At 42.7% G+C, this 25,657-nt stretch overlaps 1 long non-coding RNA gene across 1 annotated transcript; it reads left to right on the forward strand.

Moving 5' to 3' along the window:
* Positions 1-8,002: 8,002 nt before the first annotated feature.
* LOC116988648 lies at positions 8,003-13,363 on the forward strand. The gene is made up of 3 exons (XR_004416011.1): positions 8,003-8,086; positions 12,349-12,353; positions 13,298-13,363. It is a non-coding gene; the product is annotated as an uncharacterized LOC116988648 (long non-coding RNA).
* The last annotated feature ends 12,294 nt before the right edge of the window (positions 13,364-25,657 follow it).

Raw genomic sequence — 25,657 nt, forward strand, 5'->3', positions numbered from 1 at the left:
GCCCATAGGTTCCCCTGGAGTCCGCCCACCGTCGCGTCACCGCATCCCGCAACGCCTATTGGTTGCGACCGTCGTCTGTTACGAGAATCCCTTGTTTCCATTCGCCAAACGGCTGTCCATCAACCGTACGTATCCGCCCACCTGGTCGCTTTCTGCACGCTATTGGTCGCACAACCGTCAGTCATAACCCTGCTTTATGATTCGTTGGGTCGCCGGTCCATCAGTGCTGTCGCCTTCTGATTGGCCCCCCAGTGGGCGCCTTTCCCAAGCCCCGCCCCGACACCGACCTCCCGCTTTCTCCTCCATTTTGCTTCGGGCGTTTTGTAATTCTTGACGAATTCTGCGTGGAGATGCCAAGAGCGCACGGTGCCGCGGTGTCTCACCCTCCGAGGGAAGTTCATGGAGCTCAATCTGGCAGCGAGCCCGCCCACACACCCGGCCCCGATCACCCCCCCCACCGCTCGTCGCAGGGCGCTGCCGCCCGGGGAAGATGGCGGCCACTCGGCCCCTCGCACCTTGCTGAGCCCTCCATCTAGAAACATAGAAAATAGGTTCAGGAGTAGGCCATTCGGCCCTTCGAGCCTGCACCGCCATTCAATATGACCATGGCTGATCATCCAACTCGGTATCCTGTACCAGCCTTCTCTCCATACCCCCTGATCCCTTTAGCCACAAGGGCCACATCTAACTCCCTCTTAAATATAGCCAATGAACTGGCCTCAACTACCTTCTGCGGGAGAGAATTCCAGAGATTCACCACTCTCTGTGTGAAAAAAGTTTTCCTCATCTCGGTCCTAAAAGATTTCCCCTTTATCCTTAAACTGTGACCCCTTGTTCTGGACTTCCCCAACATCGGGAACAATCTTCCTGCATCTAGCCTGTCCAACCCCTTAAGAATTTTGTAAGTTTCTATAAGATCCCCCCTCAATCTTCTAAATTCTAGCGAGTACAAACCGAGTCTGTCCAGTCTTTCTTCATATGAAAGTCCTGACATCCCAGGAATCAGTCTGGTGAACCTTCTCTGTACTACCTCTATGGCAAGAATGTCTTTCCTCAGATTAGGAGACCAAAACTGTACGCAATACTCCTGGTGTGGTCTCACCAAGATCCTGTACAACTGCAGTAGAACCTCCCTGCTCCTATACTCAAATCATTTTGCTATGAATGCTAACATACCATTCACCTACTTCACTGCCTGCTGCACCTGCATGCCTACTTTTAATGACTGGTGTACCATGACACCCAGATCTCGTTGCATCTCCCCCTTTCCTAATCGGCCACCATTCAGATAATAATCTACTTTCCTGTTTTTGCCACCAAAGTGGATAACCTCACATTTATCCACATTATACTGCATCTGCCATGCATTTGCCCACTCACCCAGCCTATCCAAGTCACCTTGCAGCCTCCTAGCATCCTCCTCACAGCTAACACTGCCCCCCAGCTTCGTGTCATCTGCAAACTTGGAGATGTTGCATTCAATTCCCTCGTCCAAATCATTAATATATATCGTAAATAGCTGGGGTCCCAGAACTGAGCCTTGCGGTACCCCACTAGTCACTGCCTGCCATTGTGAAAAGGACCCGTTTACTCCTACTCTTTGCTTCCTGTCTGCCAGCCAGTTCTCTATCCACATCAATACTGAACCCCCAATGCCGTGTGCTTTAAGTTTGTATACTAATCTCTTATGTGGGACCTTGTCGAAAGCCTTCTGAAAGTCCAGATATAACACATCCACTGGTTCTCCCTTATCCACCTACTAGTTACATCCTCGAAAAATTCTATAAGATTCGTCAGACATGATTTACCCTTCATAAATCCATGCTGACTTTGTCCAATGATTTCACCACTTTCCAAATGTGCTGCTATCCCATCTTTAATAACTGATTCTAGCAGTTTCCCCACTACCGACGTTAGACTAACTGGTCTGTAATTCCCCGTTTTCTCTCTCCCTCCCTTTTTAAAAAGTGGTGTTACATTAGCTACCCTCCAATCCTCAGGAACTACTCCAGAATCTAAAGAGTTTTGAAATATTATCACTAATGCATCCACTATTTCTGGGGCTACTTCCTTAAGTACTCAGGGATGCAGCCTATCTGGCCCTGGGGATTTATCGGCCTTTAATCCATTCAATTTACCTAACACCACTTCCCGGCTAACCTGGATTTCACTCAGTTCCTCCATCTCATTTGACCCCCGGTCCCCTGCTATTTCCGGCAGATTATTTATGTCTTCCTTAGTGAAGACAGAACCAAAGTAGTTATTCAATTGGTCTGCTATGTCCTTGTTCCCCATGATCAATTCACCCATTTCTGACTGCAAGGGACCTACATTTGTTTTATCTAATCTTTTTCTCTTCACATATCTATAAAAGCTTTTGCAGTCAGTTTTTATGTTCCCTGCCAGTTTTCTTTCATAATCTATTTTCCCTTTCCTAATTAAGCCCTTTGTCCTCCTCTGCTGGTCTCTGAATTTCTCCCAGTCCTCTGGTAGGCTGCTTTTTCTGGCTAATTTGTACGCTTCATCTTTTGTTTTGATACTATCCCTGATTTCCCTTGTTATCCACGGATGCACTACCTTCCCTGATTTATTTTTTTGCCAAACTGGGATGAACAATTGTTGTAGTTCATCCATGCAGTCTTTAAATGCCTTCCATTGCATATCCACCGTCAACCCATTAAGAATCAATCGCCAGTCTATCTTGGCCAATTCACGTCTCATACCCTCAAAGTTACCTTCCTTTAAGTTCAGGACCTTTGTTTCTGAATTAACGATGTCACTCTCCATCCTAATGAAGAACTCAACCATATTATGGTCACTCTTGCCCAAGGGGCCACGCACAGCAAGACTGCTAACTAACCCTTCCTCATTACTCAATACCCAGTCTAGAATAGCCTGCTCTCTCGTTAGTTTAGAAAACTATCCCGCTTACATTCCAAGAAATCCTCTTCCTCAGCACCTTTGCCAATTTGATTCACCCAATCTATATGTAGATTGAAGTCACCCATTATAACTGTTTTACCTTTGTTGCACGCATTTCTAATTTCCTGTTTGATGCCATCCCCAACTCCACTACTACTGTTAGGTGGCCTGTACACAACTCCCACTAGCGTTTTCTGCCCCTTAGTGTTTCGCAGCTCTACCCATATCGATTCCACATCCTCAAAGCTAATGTCCTTCCTTTCTATTGCGTTAATCTGCTCTCTAACCAGCAACGCTACCCCACCTCCTTTCCCTTTCTGTCTATCCCTCCTGAATATTGAATATCCCTGGATGTTCAGCTCCCAGCATTGGTCACCCTGGAGCCATGTCTCTGTGATCCCAACTATATCATAGTCATTAATAGCTATCTGCACATTCAACTCATCCACCTTATTACGAATGCTCCTTGCATTGACACAAAGCCTTCAGGCTTGTTTTTACAACACTCTTACCCCTTATACTATTATGCTGAAAAGTGGCCCTTTTTGATTTTTGCCCTGGATTTGCCAGCCTGCCACTTTTACTTTTCACCTTGCTACCTATTGCTTCTACCCTCATTTTACACCCCTCTGTCTCTATGCTCACACATTTAAGAAACCCTTTCCCTTTAACTCCATCCTCCACTATCCCATTCGACACCCCACCCCCCTTATTCAGTTTAAAACCACCCGTGTAGCAGTGGCAAACCTGCCTGCCAGAATGCTGGTCCCACACCTGTTAAGATGCAATCCGTCCCTTTTGTACAGTTCCCCCTTACCCCAAAACAGATCCCAGTGATCTAAGAATCTAAATCCCTGCCCCGTGCACCAGTTCCTCAGCCACACGTTCAGGTCCCGTATCTCCCTGTTCCTGCTCTCGCCAGCACGAGGAACTGGAAGCAAACCGGAGATAACAACCCTGGAGGTCCTGCTTTTCAGCATTTTTCCGAGCTCCCTAAAGTCACGCTGCAGAATATTCATCCCCTTCTTTCCGACATCGTTTGTGCCGACATGCACTACCACTTCCGGATGTTCACCTTCGCCCTTGAGGATTTTCTGCACTCTGTCCGTGACATCCTGGATCCTGGCACCAGGAAGGCAGCACACCATCCTCGCATCCCGTCTGTTGCCGCAGAAACCCCTGTCCATACCTCTCACAATGGAGTCTCCCACTACAATGGCGTTGCCTGCCTTAGGCCTTTTTGGTTTTGGCTCAACAGCCCAATTCGCATCGCAAGCCAGTCCGCCGCTCAGTGTAAACACGTCTTCTGTCCCGACAGCTTCTAAGTGGGTGAACCTGTTCACATGAGGTACAACACCCGGGGACGTTGGCATTCCATGCTTCCCTCCCTTTCTCACTGTCTCCCACCTTCTCTCTTCCAGTACCTTAGGTGTAACAATCTTACTGTAGGACTTGTCGAGGAACGACTCAGTTTCTAGGACGAACCGGAGATCATCCACTTGCTTCTCCAGTTCCCCAACACGGTCCTTCAGGAGCTCTACCTGGATGCACTTCTCGCATTTGTAGCAGCCAGAGGCACCAGCGGTGTCCTTGACCTCCCACATACTGCAAGCATCGCACTGAATCAGCTTGCCTGACATCTCCTTCTTTCGTCTCTACCTCTCAAGCGTATTGCGTGGTCTCCTCTCCTCAGCTCCTCGCCGAAGACTCACACTTCCCTCACAAGGCCGCTCACTCACTGCCGCTCCTAAGAGCAGTCTTGCTTAAATTGACTGATAAATTGCCTGATTTACCAATTTACAAACCAAATTCCTCATATCTAGACTTCAGTGTCCTGGCTCAGTTTAAGATGTATAATATAAGTTTTTCTTATGTCTATGTATTTGTTTGCATCAAATGAACCTGTTCTTTCCAAAGGGTGTGGTACACTTATAAAGTGCAGCAGCTGGTCACAAGTTTCGACACCTGATAAATCAGGGTTAGACCTAGAAACACAGAAAATAGGTGCAGGAGGAGGGCATTCGGCCCTTGGAGCAAGCACCGCAATTTTAGTCACCAGTCTCCCGTGCGGGACCTTATCAAAGGCTTTCTGAAAGTCTAGATACACAACCTCCACTGGCTCCCCTTCATCCATTTTACTTGTCGCATCTTCAAAAAATTCAAAGATTAGTCAAGCATGATTTCCCTTTCATAAATCCATGTTAACTTGGACTAATCCTTTTACTGCTATCCAAATGCCCCATTATTACCTCTTTAATAATTGACTCCAGCATCTTTCCCACCACCGGTCAGGCTAACTGGTCTGTAATTCTCAGTTTTCTCTCTTGCTCCTTTCTTGGGATAACATTAGCTATCCTCCAATCCACAGGAACTGATCCTGAATCTATTGAACATTGGAAAATGATCACCAATGCGTCCACCATTTCTCGATCCACCTCCCTGAGGACCCTGGGATGCAGACCATCTGGCCCAGGGGATTTATCATCCTTCAGTCCCATTAGCTTGCCCAATACTATTTGTCGCCTAACGAAAATATCTTTCAGTTCCTCTACCCCCTTAGATCCTCTGTCCTCCAGTACATCTGGGAGATTGTGTCTTCCTTAGTGAAAACAGATCCGAAGTACCTGTTCAACTCTTATGCCATTTCCTTGTTACCCAGAATAATTTCACCCATGTCTGCCTTCAAGGGACCCACATTTGACTTTGCTACTCTTTTTCCCTTAACATGTCTAAAGAAGCTTTTACTGTCCTTTATATTCCTAGCCAGCTTCCCCTCGTACTTCATCTTTTCAGCCCGTATTGCCTGTTTTGTTTCCTTCTGTTACCCTATTAAAGTTTCCCAATCCTCTGGCTTCCGGCTACTCTTCGCTGTGTTATACATCTTTTCTTTTAGTTTTATTCTATCCCTAACTTCTCTTGTCAGCCACGGTTGCCTCCTACTCCCCTTAAAATCTTTTTTCCTTTTTGGAATGAAATGATCCTGCGTCTTCTTTATTATGCCCAGAAATTCCTGCCATTGCTGTTCCACCGTCATTCCTGCTTGGATCCCTTTCCAGTCGACCTTAGCCAGCTCCTCTCTCATGCCTTCATAGTCCCCTTTGTTCAACAGCATCACTGCCACTTCCGATTTAACCTCATTCTCAAATTGCAGATTAAAACTAATCATATTATGATCACTACCTCCAAGCGGTTCCTTTACCTGCTCCCTCCATCAACTCTTTTAAGTCTAGACTTAAAACATATTTCTACTCTCAAGCCTTTCTTGAGGTCCTCTGAGGGAGCGCTGTATGTATGTATTTATGTATGTATTGTTGATCTATGTACCACTGTTTGTAGCACGTTAGTACCTGCACTAATGTAAAGCACTTTGGTCAACGAGAGTTGTTTTTAAATGTGCTATAGAAATAAAATTCACTTGACTTGAGTTCTCTTATCAAATCTGGTTCATTAGACAACTCTAAAACCAGAATTACCTTTTCTCTGGTCAGCTCCATTACAAGCTGCTCTAAGAATCCATCTTGGAGGCACTCTACAAACTCTTTCTTGGGGTCCTGAACCAACCTGATTTTCCCAGTCTGCCTGCATATTGAAATCCCCCATCGCCACAGTGGCATTACCTTTGTACCAGAGCTACCCCCCCTCCTCTGCCCACCTGCCTGTCCTTTCTATAGGATGTATAACCCTGAACATTAAGTTCCCAGGCCCGATCCTCCTGCAGCCACGTCTCAGTAATCCCCACAATGTCATATCTACCAACCGCTAACTGAGCCTCAAGCTCATCTACTTCTTATACTTCGCGCATTCATATACAATACTTTTAATTCCTTACGCCTCACCTTTCACATCGATCCCTATTACACTTAGCCATACTCTCCTATCCATTTTTGAGCCTTCTTTCCTGTTAATTCTGGGGTCATTAACTATCCCTTTACTCTCTTTCCCTTTAACTCTGTCCTTGAATATCCCATTTGACACCACCCTCCCCTTATTTAGTTTAAAACCACCCGTGTAGCAGTGGCAAACCTGCCTGCCAGAATGCTGGCCCCCCACCTGTTAAGGAGCTATCCGTCCCTTTTGTACAGTTCCCCCTTACTTCAAAACAGATCCCAGTGGTCTAAGAATCTAAATCCCTGCCCCTTGCACCAGTTCCTCAGCCACACATTCAGATCCTGTGTCTCCATGTTCCTGCTCTAGCCAGCACGAGGAACTGGAAGCAAACCGGAGATAACCACCCTGTGGGTCCTGCTTTTCAGCATTTTTCCGAGCTCTAAAGGAACGCTGCAGAATATTCATCCCCTTCTTTCCGACATCGTTTGTACCGACATGCACTACCACTTGCGGCTGTTCACCTTCGCCCTTGAGGATTTTCTGCACTCTGTCAGTGACATCCTGGATCCTGGCACCAGGGAGGCAGCACACCATCCTCAAATCCGGTCTGTTGCCGCAGAAACCCCTGTCCGTACCTCTCACAATGGAGTCTCCAACTATCACGGCATTGCCTAACGTCGGCCTGTTTGGTTTTGGCTCAACAACACTTTTTGCTTCACAAGCCAGTCTGCCGCTCAGTGTGATAACATCTTCTGACCCGACAGCTTCTAAATGGGTGAACCTGTTCTCAAGAGGTGCAACACTCGGGGGACCTTTGCATTCCATGTTTCCTTCCCTTTCTCACCGTCACCCACCTTCTCTCTTCCAGTACCCTACTGTAGGACTTGTCAAGGAACGACTCAGTTTATCGAACGATCATGAGGTCATCCACTTGCTTCTCCAGTTCCCCAACATGGTCCTTCAGGAGCTCTACCTGGATGCACTTCTCACATTTGTAGCAGCCAGAGGCACCAAGGTTGTCCTTGACCTCCCACATCCTGCAAGCATCACACTGAATCAGCTTACTTGACATTTCCTTTGTTTGTCTCTCCCTCGCCAGCGTTTGGTGTTGCGTCCTCCCTCAGCCTCCTCGTCAAAGACTCGCAGCCAAAGACTCGCACTTTTCTCACAGGGCACTTCCCTCGACAGGGCCACACCCCTTGAGCAAGTCTTGCTTATATCAGAAGATAAATTGCCTAATTATTCAATGTACCAATCTTCCAAACTAATTGTTCAGCCAATCCCCACACTCACTCCTAACCTTCCTTCCTCTGATGAGCTTGTAAGTATGTGCTTTGTCCGACCTACACTCAAGGCCCGTGTATCCGGGACATGGGGTTCGCAGGAGCACCGCCGGCGAGGAAGATGGAGGCCGAGAGCATGTCGGTGGGGGACTAGGAGTTGGCGGTTGACATAAACTGGTTTGTGACTGGATCAAATGGCAACCCAGGTAGGATTAGAGGATGACGAAGATCAAGATGATAGGGTTTTTGATGACGACATCAGTGTCTAGTCAGAGATCAGGGAGGAAGCGAGGAGAAGGAGGAGTCAGGCAAAACGAGCTCAGCCAAAGCAGCAAAAGGAGTTTTGAAGGGAACAGTTCAGAAGAGGATAGGAGAACGGTTTGGAAAAAGGTTGTAAGGAAGGAGGTTAAAATAATACTGAAATTCAGAAAGGAAGATGAGCATGTCAATTTAAGTCCGATAGCTTTATCCAGGGAGCTATAGAAGAAGGTAGGAGAGGTGGAAACAGCTAAGATTTTGAGAGACGGGAACTTGTTAATAATATGTAAAACGGAGGAGCAGAAAAATAAGGCTCTGAAGATTGAAAGTGTTTGCAAGAAGATGGTCAGTGAAAGAAAGACTCTGGGTGAGAATAGAGTGACAAGGGGAATAATAACAGGTATTCCTGTAGATGAAGACCTGGAGAAACTCAAACGGAGTATTTTTGGTGGCCAGGTGAGTGTAGCTAAGAGATTGTTAAGGACAGTGGAGGGTAAGAGGGTAGAGAGCTTGTCTGTGCTTCTGGAGTTTCAGCAGTCTGAACTACCAGAAAAAGTGAGAATCGGATGCATGAGCTTTCCAGTGAGGCCTTGTATCCCTCCACCGCTCCGATGTTATAAATGCCAGAGGTATGGACATATAGCAGTGGTGTGTAAGGGGAAGCAGAGGTGTCCCAAGTGTGGAGGAGAGCACAGATTTGAAGAGTACAGAGAAAATATGCAGGATAAATGCTGCAATTGCGGAGGACCGCACAGGGTAACGTATGGGGGATGTGAAGTCAGGAAGAGGGCTGTGGAGATTCAGCAAGTGAAAACAGTAAGTAACATAAGCTATTCAGAGGCAGTGAAGAAGGTGCAAGGACAAAGGGGAAGAGTGGATATTAATGGGAGAGAGAATCATCCGTTTTTGAGATCAGAGGAAAGTCAAGCAGTCAAAACTCACACAGAACTGACAGCTGATAAGCTTATTGTTTTCATTGCATATGTAATCAACTGTACTGATCAGGTTAAACACAAAACAGAAAAAATAAAAATAATTGTTAAGGGAGCAGAGAAGTTTTTGGGTTTAAAAGAAGTATCATGGGAGCGTATCAATAAAAAGCTTGAAGCAGATGGAAGGCAGGAAGGTTCTGGTGATAGGTCAACTTGATTATATTACAATGGAATGCAAGGAGCATAATAGCAAATGGACAAGAGTTTAAAGGATTCATTAAAGAGTTAAAGAAGAAACCAGAAGTCATATGTATTAGAGAAACCTGGCTTAAGCCTTCATTAGACTTTGTCATCAAAGGTTATGATAGTATCCGTAGAGATAGGGGGGAGGGGAGTGGAGGGGGATGTGTAATATTTATAAAGCTAGGAATACAGTATAGATTGTTGGTGAAAGGAACAGAATTAGAATATTTAGTGGTTGAAATTTGGACAAGAGAAGGTAAGGTTAAAATTGTTAATTTTTATAATCCGTGTAAAAGGCTTTCAATGGAGTTGATGGATGAACTTGCTGGGTATTTAGGGGGGAAAGTTATATGTTGTGGAGATTTTAATGCTCATAGTACGTTGTGGGATGATTCTAATGATGAAAATGGGATGGTGATTGAGGATTTAATGGAGAATAAAAACCTTGTGTGTCTTAATGATGGAAGTGGGACACGAATCAACATCAGAACAGGGTCAGAATCAGCCATAGACCTCACACTAGTGTCAGACTCATTGGCGGGTGTTTGTTCATGGGAAGTAATTCGAAGAACAACGGTAGGAAGTGACCACTACCCGATAGAAATAGTAGTAGGAGTGAGCTTAGAGGAGTATAATACAGAGAGAATACAGAATTGCTCTTTTAGTGGTGCTGATTGGGAGAAGTTTAAGATTATTAGTGATCAAGAAATGGAGAAATTTGATATTTATGAAGATGTGGATAATTTAAATATTTCTGTTTGTGAAGCCATTTTAGAGGCAGCAACGAAGTCCATTAAGAAGAAAGGAGGTAAGCACAACAAGAAGAGTGTACCATGGTGGACTAAGGAGTGTGACAAAGCAATTAAGTGTCGAAATAAAGCTTTTAAAATTTTGCAAAGAAATAACAATTTTCAGAATCTTATTGAATACAAAAGGTTGCAAGCAAGTGTAAGAAGAGTAATAAAAAATGCAAAGAGGGAATTTTGGAGGACATTTTGTAACTCAGTGGGAAGGGAGACAAAAGTAGGTCAAGTTTGGGGAATGATAAGGAGAATGAAAGTAATTAAAAGAGAATACAAATATCCAATCCTAACTGACGGTGAAATTACAGCAGTGAAAGATGAAGAGAAAGCAGAGATGTTGGCAAAATCTTTTGCTAAAATTCACAGTTCCGACAATGTTAGTGAAGAAGGAAGAAAAGGAAAAGAAAATACCATAGCAGAGAATATACAGTTAATACGACATGAGGAAGACACTAACGATGTACTCAACAAACCATTCACAAAGACAGAATTCAACCAAGCTCTTAGAAAAAACAAGATGTCAGCACCAGGTAAAGATCAGATTTGTTACACCATGTTAAACCATCACAGTGAAACATCCAAGGATTTTTTGTTAGAATTTTATAATAAAGTGTGGGGGGGTGGGAAATTACCGCAAAGCTGGAAGGAGGCAGTAGTAATCCCAATAGGAAAGCCAGGTAAAGATCTGACAAACCCAGGGAATTATAGGCCTATTGCATTAACATCCAACATATGTAAAGTAATGGAAAAAATGGTAAATGAAAGGTTAACATATTATGTAGAAAATAAAGGATATTTATCCAATTACCAGAGTGGTTTTAGGAAGGGGAGAAACACCATGGATCCAGCTATATGTTTAGAACATGAAATTAGGAGAGCACAAATTAACAGAGAAAGTGTATTAGCTGTATTTTTTGAAATTGAGAAAGCATATGATATGATGTGGGAAGAAGGGTTATTAGTGAAACTAGGTAAGTTGGTGATTAAAGGTCGTATATTTAATTTATAGGGTTTTTTATTTGGGAGGTCAATACAAGTACGAGTTGGAAATCAATACTCAGGAACATTAGATATTGAAAATGGAACACCTCAAGGGAGCATAATAAGTCCTTTACTATTTTTTAGTAATGATAAATGATGTATATGAAGAAATTGTAAATGAAATGGGAGTTTCACTGTTTGCGGATGATGGGGCAATCTGGAAAAGGGGGAGAAATGTGAAGTTTATTGTGCAGAAACTACAGAGGGCTATAATAAAGGTACAAGAGTGGTCATATAAATGGGGATTCAAATTTTCTGTGGAAAAAACAAAGATAATGTGTTTTACTAGGAAGAAAATTGGTAGTGAGGTTAAACTAAAATTATATAACCAGGAATTAAAGAGAGTAAAATACTATAATTTTTTAGGTTTATGGTTTGATGAGAGGATTACATGGATGGTTCATATTCAGAAAGTAGTGGACAAATGTAAGAAGATACTTAATGTAATGAGATGTTTAGTTGGATGTGATTGGGGGGCAGATAGAACAGCTTTGAAGGCTATATACACTGGGTTAATTAGATCTGTGTTAGATTATGGTTGTGTGGTGTATGGGTCCGCATCAAGTACTTCTCTTAAGAAAATAGACAACATTCAATATCAGGCATTGAGAATATGTACAGGTGCAATAAAAACAACTCCAACAGCAGCATTACAGGTTGAAATGGGGGAGATGCCTTTAGAGATGAGAAGGATACAGCTTTCATTGAATTACTGGATTAACCTACAGGGCCACAGTCAAGAACACCCAGCACAAGTTACTGTCAAACCATGCTCGGAAAAGGAGAGAAGGGAAACAAAAAGTTTTGGATGGACAGTGACCCAGAGAGCATTACAAATCAGCATAGCACAATTAAATGTGGTTCCAACGGTTCCATTACCTTCAATTCCACCTTGGATACTTCCAGATGCAACAGTAGACTTTACAATATTAGAACAGAAAAACAAGGATAAACAACGTATGTATAATTCATTCATCATACAGGAATACATTGACAGATACTACAGCTTTGTCCAAATTTATACAGATGCATCAAAAGATTCAGTAGATAAAGTAGGAGTAGCATTTATTGTACCAGAATTTCACATCAAAGTAGGGAAGAGGATCAATAATGAAGTCTCAGTATACACAGGTGAAATGATTGCAATATTGTTAGCGGTACAGTGGGTCGAGGATACCAGGCCTTTAAGGCAGTTATTTATTCAGATTCAAGTTTAGCAATAAAGAGTTTACAGCACAGCCATTCAGACAGTAGACCAGACATTTTGATTGAAATACAACAAACACTATTCAGAATTCAAATGATGGGGCTTACAGTCATATTTTTATGGGTACCAGCACACATTGGCATTAGAGGAAACAAAATGACAGATAAGGTAGCAAAAGAGGTAACAAAAAGAAGTAAGATTGATTTAAGTATTAACATAGGTAAAACTGAAATCAAAGACATTATTAAGCAAAGACTGAAGGAAAGATGGCAAAAGCAATGGGAGGAAGAGCGGAAAGGATGGTGGTTCTACAGAGTCCAGAGGAAAGTGGGAGAAATGAGATGTGCAGGAAAAAACAGCAAAGAGGAGACAGTAATTTCAAGAATCAGATTTGGACACACTGGTCTGAACAGTACACTTTTTATAATAGGCAAGCATAATACAGGCAGATGTGAATACTGTGGCCAAGAAGAGACAATAGAGCATGTCATTATACATTGTGAGAGGTATGAGGAAGAAAGAAGACAAATGAGTGAACGATTAAGAAAAGAAAAAGCACAATTTGATTTAATAGATATTTTACAAAAGAATTCATATAAGTGCTATCAAATCCTAATGCTTTTTCTCAGGGTAACCAACTTGTTTGGAAAGATATAAGTTATTCGTATATAAGTTATAATGTTATTTGATCCACACTCCATACCAGTTGGTGGCGGTAATGCACTAAAAAGTTGTTTGCCAACCGCCAAAAAAAAAACAACATTGAAGAAGAAGAAGGAGACCTGCACTCAAAGACTGCTAAAGTGCTGTTTGCCCTCTTTTTAAACCTGCACTCTTGACTCACCAAGTCCAGCCAACGGCCGTTCTCACTGCTGCTTTAGCCGACTTGCTCTCAAAGACGCTGAGACATTCCCCACTCTTTCCTCATGGCCCTGCATGCTTTCCCATCCCTGACTCCTCTCTGGAAACCACGTCTGAAGAACAATAAAATACAAAGTGTTGGAATAACTCAGGGATGATCTGTGGAGGACATGGACATAATTTCAGGTTGGGACCTTTTTTCATACTAATTGTAGGGGTGGGAGAGAAAGCTGGAAAAGTGATAGGTGGATCCAGGTGAGGGTGTACGATTGGGAATTGGGTCAGGAAATTGCATGGTAAATTGGTTTATCAGTTTCTCCACCCATTTGCCAATTAGACCCCCCTCAACTATATACACCCATCACTTGCCAGGCTTTGTCCAACCCCACCTCTGTTTTTCAGCTTACTGTTCCAGTCTGTCGAAGGAATGTGTAGGAAGGAACTGCAGATGCTGGTTTACACCAAAGATAGACACAAAATGCTGCAGTAACACAGCAGGTCAGGCAGCATCTCTGGAGAAAAGGAATGGGTGACGTTTCGGGGAAAGACACTTCCTCAGACTGAGAGGTGGGAGAGAGGGAAAATAGAGGTATGAAAAGGTACAGAACAAATCAGAGCAGCACCGATGACTCGGGAAAGGGGAAGCCCATAAAGGTCCATTGTCAGCCGTGGAAGATGTGGTACAAAGGGATACAAACAGTGAAACTAGCATGACGACCAGGGTGGGGGAGGAATAGAGATAGAGGGGAAAGCAAGGGTTACTCAAAATTAGAGAAATCAATATCATATCGCTGGGTTGTCAGCTGCCCAAGCTAAATATGAGGTGCTGTTCCTCCAATGCATGTGGCCTCACTCTGAATGTGGAGGCGGCCCAGGAGAGAAAGGTCAATATGGGAAGGGGAGTTAAAATGTTTGGGAACTGGAAGATCGCGTTAGCCAAAATGGACTGAGCATAGGCATTCAGTGAAAAGATCACCCTGTCTGCTTGTTCTTGCAATATATAGGAGCACACCAGGAACAATGGATACAACAGTTGAGCTTGGAGGAGTTGCAAGTGAACCTCTGCCTCACCTGAAATGACTGTCCGAGTCCCTGGATGGAGTTGAGGGAGGAGTTTTAGGGACAGTTGTTGCATCTCCCACGGTTGCAGGGGAAAGTACCTGGGGCGGGGATGGGAAAGGATGAGTGAACCAGGGAGTTGTGGAGGGAACGGTCTCTGCGGAAAGAGGTGGAGATGGAAAGAATTTAAACTAATCCCATCTGACTGCCCATGGTTTATATCTCTCCATTCGCTGCTCATTCATGTGTCTGTCTCATGCCTCTTCATTGATACTATCATATCCACCACCACCCATGGCATGCCTTGTTCTTCCTTTTAGCATTCCTGTAACATTTTCAAGGATTCCTCCAACCAGTTTGGATGTGATTGAGTCCCAGTGTTACAAGGCCCATCAAAGTCACTCTTTGAGAGCTGATTAGTAGGGTAGTGACTGGGGCAGTAACAGATTGAAGGTGCCGTTCCTAGCTGGGGAACAGAGAGCAACAACTCCGGGCTGCGGGTTTGCGGAGCGGAGAGGCGGCGCCGACTTCAACAACGGGAGCCTGGGAGCTCCAAACCGGCGCGGCGTTGTCGGCTTCGGCAGCCGTGGGCTCCAACCAGGAAGCGGCCGTTCCAGGTGGCCCAGCCGCCGAGAGGACTCTCCCGACGCCGGGGCAAGACCACCCGGTGAGAACGGCCAGGGACATCGGGCCTCCGTAGAGGCAATTGCGGTGGCCTCAATAGGCCTGACTTTGGGGTGAACATGGGGTGGGGACTGGACATTGTGCCTTCCTCCACAGTGCTATCCACTGTGGGGGGATGATTTTTTTTGTCTATTTGTAGTCTTGTAGGTCTGTGTCCAAGATGGCTGCCGTGAAGAGAGAGTGGACGCTGGCACGATTTGGTTGCCGCTGCTCCCTCTTCACACTGTGTTTTTGATTTTCTGTTTTTGGATTGAATCCTGTTTTTAATTTGTGTCTCTGTGATGTCCTTATTGTTATATTCCGATTATATGTTATTCCGATATACTATGTAAGGTGTCCTTGAGATGTTTGAAAGGCGCCCATTAAATAAAATTTATTATTATTATTATTATCAATGGAAGCTGCGCACTGATTATCAGTTAAACCAAGCATCATCACCATTTCATGACAGAAATTTCATCACAAATTGTAAACATCGACTAATTAGATCAATAGGAAAATGGACCGATTCCAACAGGATCTAATCAGACTTCCTGATCCAGATTCAGTGCTGTTTGTGTGGAGTTTACCCACTCTCCCTCTTACCATCCGGGTTTCCTTCAGGTGCTCCGGTCTCTTCCCAAATTCCAAAGACGTGCCGGTTGTGGCTGATTGGCCACTGTAAATTGTTTCAAGTGTGTAGGTGAGTGGTAGCAACTGGGAGGAGGTTGACGGGAATGTGGGGAGCATCAAACGGGATTAGTGTAGGGCTGGTGAAAATGGGTGGTTGATGGTTGGTAGAGACCTGTAGGCTGCAGGATCTGTATCCGACTCTGACTGAGGAGTCAGAGAATGTGAACACAATCTAGCTGAACCAGCCATGCCAGCTGAGGATGGAATAACAGGAAGCTAAGTCTACTAGAGGGGGTGGATGGAGGGGAATTTCCCAAACTGGAGTTGGGAACTTTTTAAGGCAAACTGATGCTTTCCATGTCACAGTGGCAGGTATATTTATTCCTTCAATATTGACGCCGCCTCTTACTTAAGCAATGTCTCATATCACAGATAAATTGTTAATTGTCAGATTTTAACACCGTTATTTTCCTTATCTCTAATTGTTATTTAGCACTGTTCAGCACCCAACATTCTCTGCCTACACAGCTGATATGAGCACCTCTGAAACCAGCATACTCATTCGTGCAGATCCTGATGACTCTCCTATCTTTATCGATGAGATTGCGATTCTTAGTGTTAAATGAGACAAATCCTGCTGCTGAATTTTAACATTATTTAAATGTGCTAATTAACAGCAATAGAATATTAAAGTCTTAAAATGAGATGAATACTGTGATAGCTTATTAAAATTATGTGAATACAGATGGTACATTAACAGTTGATGTGAAATAAATCAATTATTGAACATCTTCAATAAGACCATGTGTTCAGAATATTGGAGCAGGAGTAGGCCATTTGCCCTTGTATCAGCTCCGAAACCAATTAATTCTATTCTACACACAAGAGACAATTTACAGAAGCCAATTAACCTACAAACCTGTACTTCATTGAAGTGTGGGAGGAAACCGGAGCACCCGGGGAAAACCCATGCCGTCACAGGGAGACCTCTACAGACAGCGTCTGCAGTCAGGATCGAACGCGGGAATCTGACGCTGCGCCGCCGTGCTGCCTCCTTATTCTCTAAATATCCATAACCTTGTGAATACTTATTTTGAACAAAATGAATAACTGAACTTTCATGCTCCTGAGGGCATCAAGGATTTGCAAGCCAGCTGATGATACAAAAATGGAAGGAATTGTGAGGAGAGAGGAGGATTCCAGAGATTGACCAGAAATGTATCATCTTAGTTCAGGCATCCTACATCTTACAGAGTGATCTCTTGTCTTTTTTAATTTTATTTATTTATTTATTTATTAGAAGTAGACATATTATAAAATGTAGTTACATATTATAGTAAAAAAACTTTTCATATACATCAGTCATACATTATTAAAATTTTCCATTATCAATTACTTCTGCTTCTAGTGTTTTTATTTTTTATAGAAAGAGGGCGAAAGAGAGGGTAGAAAGTTACAAATAAAAAAATAAAATAAAAAAAAACACAACAGAAAAACAAGGGAGGTGGAATGGGTTACCTGTAATACGTCAATGGAGATAGGTTCGTAGGTTATAAAGTATAGCTTTTCATCTGGTCCTGAGTTCAAGTTTCAGTTGGGTCCTCGTGCTGTGCCAATCTATCCCTTCAGATAGTTAATGAATGGAGCCCAAATTTTATGGAAAAGATCTTGTTTGTCCATTAAGACAAGTCTAATTCTTTCTAAGTATAGGGTCTCCGACATTTCCGTAATCCACATTTTAATTGTGGAGGTTGTAGGGTCTTTCCAAAATTTTAATATTAATTTTTTCCCGGTTATTATACTGTAGTTGAGGAAATTTCTTTGGTTTGTTGTGAGTGTTAAGCTTTGTTCTGATATTCCAAGTATTATTAATTTTGTGTCTGGGTCCAGTTTTGTATTAATAACTTCTGAAGTTATTTCAAAAATATCAGTCCAGAAATGTTTAAGTTTTATACAGTTTGCAAACGTATGTGTTAAATTAGCCTCTAGATGTAGACATTTATCACAAATAGGAGAGATTTGTGGGAAGATTCTATTTAGTTTTATTTTAGAGTCGTGTAGTCTATGTAAGACCTTGAATTGTATTAAAGTATGTCTGGCATTTAATGAACATTGATGTATTTGTTGTAAACTTTCGTCCCACATATCTTTCATGATAGGGTGACCTATTTCATTTTCCCATTTGTATCTATATGGTTCGGTCGGTGGTACCTCGTTGTTTAGTAGGGTGTTATAAATATAAGCTATTAGTTTTTCAGTATTAGGATGCTTGTTCAAACATTCATCAAGAATTTCTGATTCCCTATTCCTGTAGACTTGTGTATTAGATTTAACATAATCTCTAATTTGTAGATATCTGAAGAAATTATTTGAGTGCAGTTCATAATTCTGTTGTAACTCTTGAAATGAAAGAAAAGTACCTTTCCCATAAAGATGTCCTATATTTTTGATTCCATAATTTTTCCATTGTGTGAAACCTTTGTCCATAAAGGATGATTTGAATAAAGGATTATTTACAATGGGAAGGCAGTGGTATATTATTCAATTTTAAATCTTTTTTTATTTGTTTCCAAATTCGTATTCCACTATGTATTATGGGGTTTTCTTTATAGGTTTTTTTGTGCAGTTTTGTGGGGGCAAATATGATCGGTCCAATTTCAAAAGGTAGACAGTCTTTTCCATCATTAACCAATCTGGTTGTTGATCCATTTCTTCCAGCCAGAAATTCATGTTTTTAATATGGACTGCCCAAAAATAAAATAAGAAATTTGGCAAAGCCAAACCTCCATTTATCTTTGACTTACATAAATGTTTTTTACTTATTCTATGATTCTTATAATCCCAGACAAAACTTGTAACGATGGAGTCGACTTTTTTGAAAAATGTTTTTGGGATATATATCGGAATTAATTGAAGTAGGTACAGCAGTTGCGGTAAAAAAATCATTTTTATAGCATTAATTCTCCCAAGCATAGAAATGGGGAGTGTTTTCCAGTATTGAATATTCTTATGTAGTTTATTCAGTAAGGGTGGGAAATTTAGTTTAAATAAAGAGGTATATGTCTTAGTTACATAGATTCCTAAGTATTTAAATTTATCTTTAACTATTTTAAAAGGGGATTGTTGTATTGTATGTAAATTGAATTTTGTTATTGGCATGATTTCGCTTTTATTCCAATTAATTCTATATCCCGAAAACTGACCAAATTGAGTTATTAGATTTAATAGGTTTGGAATACTAGTTTCTAATTTTGTAATATATATTAGTACATCATCTGCATATAAGGAGATTTTATTCCTTGTGTCTCTAGTATTGTATCCAAATATTCCTGGATGGTTTCTAACGCTTTCTGCTAGGGGTTCGATTGCAAGAGCAAATAATAGTGGGGATAGTGAGCATCCTTGTCTACAGCCTCTAGAGAGATTAAATTTAGTTGATAACATTTTGTTTGTTAATATTCTAGCTGTTGGATTAGAATATAACAATTTAACCCATGTACAGTACTTCTCTCCTAGTTGAAATTTTTCCATCACCGAAAATAAATATGGCCATTCTACCTGGTCAAATGCTTTTTCAGCATCTAACGAGATAATTGCTAGCTCTGCGTTAGGGATTCTATTGGAGTATATAATATTAAATAATCTTCTCAGATTATAAAATGAATACCGTTTGGGGATAAACCCTGTTTGGTCGGGATGTATTAATTTGCTGATCACTAAGCTCAATCTATTAGATAGAATTTTAGTTCATATTTTCTGATCAGTATTTAAGAGGGCTATAGCTCTGTATGAACCTGGGTCTTCAAGATCCTTGTCCGTTTTTGGTATGAGTATGATTGTAGATTCATTTAGAGTTTCTGGGAGTTTCTGTTGAGTATAAGCGTATTTGTACATTGTCTGTAGGCGTGGGGAAAGCAAATCATAATTTTTTTTATAAAATTCAGAATTTAGACCATCAGGTCCTGCAGACTTTCCGTTTTTTAAAGATTTGATTGACTTCGATGACTTTTATCGTAATTTCAGCCCCTAGCAATTCTCTCTCTTTCTGATCTAGACCCGCAAACTTACAATTCTGTAAAAATGTTTCCATTCCCGTTGATTGTTCTGTTATTTTAGATGAATACAATTTTTGGTAGTATTGTAGAAATCTATCATTAATATCTTTAGGCAGTGTTAATGTTTCTCCCTTGTCTGTTCTAATTTTGTATATTGTTTTTTCCCCATCCAATTTGCGAAGTTGACGCGCTAATAGTTTTTGTGGTTTATCACCAAATTCAAAATTTAATTGTTTTGTATGTTGATAAAGTTTTATAACTTGGTCTGAATATATCTTGTTTAATTTATATTTCAATACTGCAATTTTATTGTGTTTTATCGTGGATGGTGCTGCTGCATTTTCTGTGTCTAATTGCTTTATTTCCATTTCCAGTTTCTGTTGTTTGGCCCTATTCTCTTTATTAAAAAATGATTGGGAAGAAATTAATGCTCCTCGTACAAATGCTTTAAATGTTTCCCAAAGAAGGGAAGCAGAGATTTCAGGGCTATCGTTAGCCTCAAAAAACATTTTAATCTGTTTTACTAGGTATTCATTACATAACTTATCTTTTAAGATTTGGGGATTAAATCTCCATTGTGACTGTGTCTCTGCCTGAGTGATCTCTTGTCTTATCTGAATAAACCTGCCAAACCCTCTGAGAACTTTGTGATGAGGTTATCTAATCTCTAAAGTATACAGGCTTAGGTCAACAGCTGTTGGAAGATCATCAACAGTCAGTAGCTTCGGGACCCTAGGGAGGTATCTGTATTCACAGCACCCTCCTAGATGGCATGCACTGGCAACGTACTATTTCCACCCTAGATAGCATCGAACTATCACTCTCAGGCTGGCCATAGACATAGAAACTGAATTAGACCATTCAGACCATTGAGTTTGCTCCGCCATGAGATCGTGCCTGATCTATTTTCCCCCCTCAATCCCACTCTCCTGCCTTCTCATTACTTTTGACACCCATACTAATCAAGAACCTATCATTCTCCACGTTGAAAATACCAACGCAGTGAAAGAGAGGATTTCACCTGCTGGGAACCCCTTGGTCTCCCAGTGTATGACATCCATCTATCACATTCCCTGCTGCAGGAGGATGGGCTGAGGGAAGCATTGAAAGAGACACAAAGAATTACAGCTGCTGGATTCTTGAGCAAAAATCAAAGTGCGAGAGGAACAGAGCATGCCAGGCAGCATCTGTGGAGGGAACAGCCAGACATAAAAACAGCTTCTTTTTTTTCCACGAGTAGTAGCTCTACACAATAACCAAAAATCTGTAGCCTCCTTTTGCTCTGGTATTTTATTTAATTCATGGTTAATCAATAAAGTTTTATTATTAATGTTTTATGGGTTATTCCTCACTGTCACTGTATGCCATGTTGTCACTTGCGGGCGGAGCACCAAGGCAAATTCCTTGTATGTGAATACTTGGCCAATAAACATTCATTTATTCATTCAAATGAATCCCTCCTGAACCTTCTATGGCAATGAATTCTACAGATTCACCACCAACTGGCTAAAGACGTTCCTCCTCGTCTCCATTCTAAAGGTATGCCCTTTTAGCCTGAGGCTGTTAGAATCTGGTCAGATACATCTGGTCGACCTAGACATCCTCTGCGCATCCCTCTCTCGACCAGGCTGACCAGATCTAACTGACCACATTCTAGTTGAAGCTAGACATAAAATGCTGGAGTAACTCAGAGGGACAGGCAGCATTCCGGAGAGAAGGAATGGGTGACATTTCAGGTCGAGACCCTTCCTCAGACTGATCGCCATCGGTCTGAAGAAGGGTCTTGACCAGAAATGTCACCCATTCATTCTCTCGAGAGATGCTGCCTGTCCCGCTGAGTTTCTCCAACATTTTGTGTCTATCTTCGATTTAAACCAACATCTGTTTCTTAGCCTCTGTAAATTGACCCTTGTTTAGGAAATTGACCCTCCCTACACATTCTAGCGGAACCTGGAAGCGGGAAGGCCAATAAGTGGCACACGTGCTGTGATACACTCCCTGTCTGCTCCATTCCACACTCCAGCCCAGTTTCCACACGTCCCATCGCACTGGCTCCAAGTGCATGCGCTGTTGCGTGCCTGCCAATTCAGCAGATGCCAAATCCCCAGGCTCCTCCTGACTAGGGGGCAATCAATCACCGGCAATACACACTCACTGGCAGGAGAGGCTCAAGGCAAAAATACAGCCCGTAAATGATTGGAATGTTAGTTCACTCTCACTTCCACGGTTCTATTAGCAACCATCGACACATTCCTCCAGCTGAGATCACAGCTCACAGCAGCTGCCTGCTGGGCACAGATGGCTCCTGTACTCAGTCTGAAGATGGGTCTTGACCCGAAACGCCACCCATTCCTTCTCTCCAGAGATGATGCCTGTCCCGCTGAGTTAAACCAGGATTGTGTGTCTACATTCGGTGTAAACTAGCATCTGCAGTTCCTTCCTACACAAGGCTCCTGTACTCCCCGCTGATATGGAAGGTGAAGTTGGAGTTTATGTTTGTTCAGAGATATAGCACGGAAACAGGTCCTTCGGCCCCCGAATCCACACAGACCATCGATCACCCATTCGCACGTGTTCTACAGTATGTCATCCAACTTTCTCATCCTCTCTCTAAACAAGGGTCAATTTACAGAGGCTAACTAACCAGCAAACCCGCACATCAATGGGATGTGGGAAGAAACTGGAGCACCCGGAGGCAACCCATCCACGCGATCACAGGGAGAAGTGTGAAAAAGCACACTTCCAGATTCAGGGACATTTTCTTCCCAGCTGTTATCTGGCAACTGAACCATCCTACCACGACTAGAGAGCAGTTCTGAACTATCTCTCATTAGAGACCCTTGGATTATCTTTGATCGGGCTTTACTGGCGTTATCTTCACTAATCGTTATTCATGTTATTCCCTTAATCATGTATCTGTACAAGTGATAGCTTGATTGTTATCATGTATTGTCTTTCCGCTGACTGGTTAGCACGCAACAAAAGCTCTTCACTGTACCTCGGTACACGTGACATTAAACTAAACTAAACGTGCAAACTCCACACAGACAGCACCTGAGGTCAGGATCCAACCCTGGTCTCTGGTGCTGTGAGGCAGCAGCTCTTCCAGTTGCATGAGTGTGCCATTGGTGATCTGATCATTGCCGCTGTTGACAGCGGATGGGAGGTTGAGTGCATTCATCGGCTTGATCAGAGGCACTTTGAGGGGAGACAAAGCATTGGAGCGGATGTTACTTTATAACTGGATGGCTATCAATGGCAGGAGGCAGGGCAGCTACAGGCTGCACAGTGGCGGGCTTCCCCAGTAATATGATTGTGGGTTTCTATCCTGCCATAACCCTTTCTCAAGAGTTATTCTTATTGAGAGATACAGCATGACGCAGGACGTTCAGCCCACTCATTGTGCTTATCATTAAGCATCCTTCTTTAACACAAATCATATCCTAAGCCTTTTATTGTTCCAGTTCCCCACCATCTCCCCTATTCAATGACACCTGCATACTTGGAACAATTTACAGCCACCAAATAACCTACCGATCTGCATGTCCTGGAGTTCCAAGCAAGGCCATCTTATTCATTGATATGATTGAATTCCCAAATACAAGTTCATTTAACATCAGTTATGGGAAAAATTGTTGGAAACTACTCAAAGGTTGGTGCCTGGAATGCAATGCGCAATGCCAGGAGTGGTGGTGGAGGTAGATGCGAAAGTGGCTTTTAGGTAAGAGGTTTTTAGATGAGCACATGTATGTGCATGAGAATGGAGCGATATAGATTACGTGCAGGCAGAGGAGATTAGTTTATCTTGGCATTGTGTTAGGCACAGACATTGTGGGCCCAAGGACTCGTTTCTGCGCTACATTGTTCTATTCAAAGAGGATAACATAAACTTTAAACACCGGTATTCAGTGTTGGTTTTAAGGGAAGCATGGGCCTGACAGAGTAGATTGAATTATTTGAGTAGGTTGCATGGTGGGTTGATGAGGCCTGGGTATTTAATGTAATTACCTGGATTTTAACAAAGTTTTTGGCAAGGTTCAACAGGGCAGACTGATGAGAAAGATTTAGCGGCACGGGATGCAAGTGAGAGTCATGGGCTAGAGTGAGGATTGGCTCTGGCAGGATGCAGAGGGCAATAGTCGACTGGTATAGTGGGATTGGAAGGTTGCACTGGGATATCTCAGGTCTATGGTTCTTCTTCTTCTTCTTCTTCTTCTTCTTGCGTATGGCGTGCACAGCCTAAAGTTGTACGATAACTTGTTCTATTTGATCTTATTTGGTTGTGCACGCCGGGTTGATTGCATTCGTCGAAACAGGGCGGACCACGTGAAGGTTGCAATCTCCCACCCCAGGTCTATGGTTCACTCCTGGTAATACATGGCAAAGATCTCGACGGAAATATCTGGGCCATCAAGTGTGCAGATGACTGCATAGTCGAAGGGTTGCAGGAAAGCGTAAGACTGCAGGGTGATGAAGGTGGGGTGGTCTTTTAGGCAGAACCAGTTGGTTAATGGAGTTTAACTCCGGGGAGAGGTAACATGGAATCTGCACGTTTGAGTACCGAGTCCTGAGACTGCATGGGAAGGAACGAAGGAGGAGCCGGCATGGGGGGGACCACCGTGAGGAGGGGGAGGGGGAAGAACGAAGGGGAACCTGCGCAGATACTTTGTAACTTTGTCAGCACCGTTTATGTGGTGACTATTTGTGTACCATGTGAATTTCACTGTGACTTGTCACATGTGACAATAAAGTATTCATTCATTCATTCATTCTGCCTCTCACCCAATGGGTTTTCACTGGGAGCTCCGGTTTCCCTCCTACATCTCAAGTATATGTAGATTGGTAGGTTAATACGTCGGTGTACATTGCCCCTTGGTTTGTGGTAGAATTTGGAAGGATTGATTGACCAATTCAATGTAGGGGGAATAAAATCATTTGTTTAATGGAGTTTTAAAGCAAAATGGGTGAATGGTGGTCGATGCAGACTCTTAAAACGTAGAATACAGACAGCACAGTAACAGGCCCAAACATCTGGAGTAACTCAGCGGGTCAGACAGCATCTCTGGAGAAAAGCAATAGGTGACATTTCGGGTCAAGACCCTTCATCTGAAGAAATGTCTCGCCCCAAAATGTCACCGTTTTCTTTTCTCCAGAGATGCTGTCTGACCCGCTGAATTACTCAAGCACGTTCCAATCACTCACCACGCTCTGTGTGAAACTTGCGCTGCAAATCATCTTTAAGGGCCAGTCCCACTTAGGCGATTTTTTGCGCGACTACAGGCGACTGCCGCAAAATTTTCCAACACATTGAAAAATATACGGCGGCAGTGGCGACATTTGTTGTTGTAGGTTGTCGTAGATTGATGTAGGTGCTGTCATAGGTTGTCGCCAGGTGTCGTAGGTGAATTCCATTAAAACTAGTCTCTGGTAGTCGCCTAAAGAGTCGCCTAAGTGGGCCATGCCCATTAAACTTTGCCACTCTCTCCTTAAAGATATGTATGTCCTCTTTGAAATTTCCACGCGGGAAAGGTTCTGATTATGTACCCTATATCTGCTGCTCATAATTTTAAATACTCTTATTAAATCTCTCTCAACCTCCAACAATCCAAGTTTTTCCAACCTCTCCTTAAAACTCATAGTACCTAATCCAGTCAGCTTTCTGGCAAAACTCTCTGCACCCACTCCAAAGCTTCCACATCCTTTCTGTAATGAGGTGCCCAGAACTGCACACAATACTTCAAATGCGGCTTAACAAAAGTCCTATAAAGCTGCAACATGGCTTTTGACTCTTAGCCTCAATGCCCCGACTGTTGAAGACAAGAATACCATATGTCTTTTTAACCACTCTATCTACAAGTCGCCACTTTCA

Source organism: Amblyraja radiata, chromosome 27, assembly GCF_010909765.2.
Source record: "Amblyraja radiata isolate CabotCenter1 chromosome 27, sAmbRad1.1.pri, whole genome shotgun sequence".
Classification (NCBI taxonomy): domain Eukaryota; kingdom Metazoa; phylum Chordata; class Chondrichthyes; order Rajiformes; family Rajidae; genus Amblyraja; species Amblyraja radiata.